The sequence below is a fragment of the Hylobates moloch genome, unplaced genomic scaffold (assembly GCF_009828535.3).
Source record: "Hylobates moloch isolate HMO894 unplaced genomic scaffold, HMol_V3 SCAFFOLD_5, whole genome shotgun sequence".
NCBI classification, from domain to species: domain Eukaryota; kingdom Metazoa; phylum Chordata; class Mammalia; order Primates; family Hylobatidae; genus Hylobates; species Hylobates moloch.
In genome coordinates this window covers 82,321,633-82,324,688 of record NW_026652280.1, presented here as the reverse complement: position 1 = coordinate 82,324,688, position 3,056 = coordinate 82,321,633, and the positions used below count along the sequence as shown (strand labels likewise).

The 3,056-nt window shown below is 45.2% G+C and overlaps 1 pseudogene; it reads right to left on the bottom strand.

The window, feature by feature from the left end:
* Positions 1–901: 901 nt before the first annotated feature.
* On the bottom strand, positions 902–1,857 carry LOC116468917 (G1/S-specific cyclin-D2-like; annotated as a pseudogene).
* Between the last annotated feature and the right edge of the window lie 1,199 nt (positions 1,858–3,056).

The following is a 3,056-nucleotide window of genomic DNA, read 5'->3' as shown; positions in this document are numbered from 1 at the left end:
CAAAAATTAGTTTTTCCTAAGAAGAAATGCCAAGGTCATGTTACCCTTTTTAATACAATAAGAGAAAAGATTCCATTCTGGATGCCACCCCAGGTCTCCATCTGCCTCCATTTCCTGTGAGTTTTGGTTACAGCCCATAGCTACATTTCCCCCATTAGATAGCAATACTGTGGTGTCTGCAATGAACTGCATTTGGAATAAGCAGCAAGATGTCACAGGACAAGAAATCCAGAAGCCAATCACCTGTGTCCAACTGGCAAAATAAAACATCTTATTTAGGTAGCAGCTAATGTAGACAGCAAGAGTACCTAACGTAGAGATCGAACCACACTCCTGACTTAGTAACGGTGGCTGAGAGTAAAGGTGCTTCTCCGTCCCAAATGGTTCAATCATGTTAAGAGATTGTTTTGTACTCCTTCCCCATCAAGTCCCTCCTTATTTCCAATTCCTTCTTGAGTTCATTGCTTTACAATCTAATCATGCCATAAATGGCATACACGGTTCCTTGAAATTATACTACAAAGGGGTGTATGTGCTAGCTCATAACATGAAAAAAAAAAGTCTCCTCTAATTTGTTCCCATATTGCAAACAAACATATTCTCTAACTACCCTGCAGGTTTTCCTGCAAGCATTTCACCATTACTTTTACAAAATCAAACAATAACTGTTCGAATATATGAGGGATTCCCTTATGCTGTACTTCAAATAAGCACCAAATGCTTTCTCTTATTCCATTTTTATAGGACTATTTTCTCTCACTTCTAAAAGATCTTTAAACATGATCTATGTGGGGGGCAGAGGTTTTGTTTTAAGTTTCACCATAAGATACAAAGAACAAAACATAACCAGAAAGAAGGAGACAGCAGATTATGAACGCGCCTCTCAGCTGGACTGCCATCCTCACAGGTCGATATCTCACAGGTCTATGGGGTGCTGGCTTGGTCCAGTTCATCCTCTGACTTGGATCTGTCCTGCTGGTCCTGATGGCGCTGCTGCAGGCTGTTGAGGAACACCACCTCAATATGCTCTGCTCCTGGTCGGCTTTTGAGATAATCCACATCTGTGTTGGTGATCTTCGCCAGCAGCTCAGTCAGGACATTGCAAGGGAGTGAGCTCACTTCCTCATGTTGCTGAAGTCCACAGATAGCTGCTCCTACGCTTCCAGTTGCAATCATTGATGGCGGGTACATTGCATACAGAGCATTGAAGGTCTGGGCGTGCTTGCAGATTGGAGACAGCTTCTCCCGCTGCTGGGGCAGCTTGTGCAAGATGTACTAAATGAAGTCATGAGGAGTGACAGCTGCCAGGTTCCACTTCAACTTTCCCAACACCACCAGTTCCCACTCCAGCAGCTCCTGAGGCTTGATGGAGTTGTCGGTGTAAATGCACAGCTTTTTGGCAGTCAGCGGGCTGGACTCTTTGAGCCTGGAGGCCAGGAACGTACAGACGGCACCCAGAAGTTGCAAATGGGACTTTGGAGTTGGGATCCCGGCCAAGAAACAGTCCAGGTAAATCATGGCCAGAGGGAAAACCTCTTCTTCACACCTCTGTTCCTCATAGACCTCCAGCATTAGTAACAGGTGGCTGAGAGTAAAGGTGCTTTTCCATCCCAAATGGTTCCATCATGTTGGCCACCATCAGAAGTGGCCACCAATCAAATGGCCACCATCAGAAGTGGCCACCATCCTGTGCATGTATGGCTGGATGGCCTTCTGCACACACTTGAAGTAGGAGCATTACTGAAGGTAGCGCTTCTCGATAGTGAGCAGGTTCTGCAGGACACGGTCATCTTGGAGTAGGTTGCAGCCCCTCATGGCTCTGAGGACCGGGTCTACCTCACAGCACAGCAGCTCCATGGCCAACTCTGTGACCCCCTCACTCCCCTGCTTTCTCTGGACTGGAAAAGTGTTTTTGTTTTGGAGGGAGAGGGGAAAAGCATTCCCCTTATCTCCTTCCTTTGGCTAAGTAGGGGGTTTTCAGAGGAGAGGTGAGTGCAGACACAGAAAGTAGAGAAGAGAGGTGAGGATTGGGCAGTGGGCAAACAGAGCTTCCCTGGCTGCCTCACTCACATCTGTCCTCCCCTTCGAACTCCACCTCCTTCTTTAGTGTGTCCCAAGGAACCTTATTTGGTTTGGGGCCAAAGAGCAATAGAAACCAGGGAAGGCAGCAACATAGGGCTCACAGACTATGAGGGTTAATATTGAGTGTCAACTTGACCAGATTGAAGGATGCAAAAAGTATTGTTCCTGGGTGTGTCTGTGAGGGTGTTGCCAAAGGAGATTAACATTTGAGTCAGTGGACTGGGAGAGGCAGACCCACCCTCCAGCTGGCTACATCACAATTACACAGGAACAGGAAGTTTTAACTAGGCCGAAGTGATGGGGTATAGCTGAGTTTCAAATAACTTATGTCAGACCTGAAAAGGCATGCCAAGGAAGCAACGATATTAAACAAGTCTATTAAATATGACAGTATTCTTAGGTGGGAAAACAGGAGTCATGGAAGTGTCATTGCTGTATAGCAGTTCTGAAATCCAGCTGGGCAAATATTGAGTGCCTCTTGATGAAGACGCTGTCCTACTCCTGCCAATGAGTTATTCTATATAGTTCTTGGGTCTGACATCTGGTCTCTGGGTTCTGCCTATGAGACATCCTTCCTTTTATGTTAAAGTTAGTATGTGGTTTTAGGTGTGTGGTTTTGTCCACCTGCTCTCTGAAAGTAGAATCCAGGGGTGGAGAGGGAGGTAAATGGCACCATTTCATTTTGTACATTCTCTGTTAGTTTCTGTCCCAACTAGCAGTGTTTCTGCCCATGTAATTCTATTAAACTTTTTCTTGGTCTCTTGTGACTCTTAGACAAAAGCCATACCCAAAATATCTCCATTCATGTAGATGGACTATGACATTCTGCTGAGAGGTAATGACATTAAGATTCTTAGAAACCTCATTTTGTTTGAGAGAGTTTATATGCAATATCCTTAACCATCTGTAGAAAGCCTTTTGTCTGGGCTACAATCTCAGTTCATTGTCAGTACTTAACAAAAGGCCATTTAAGC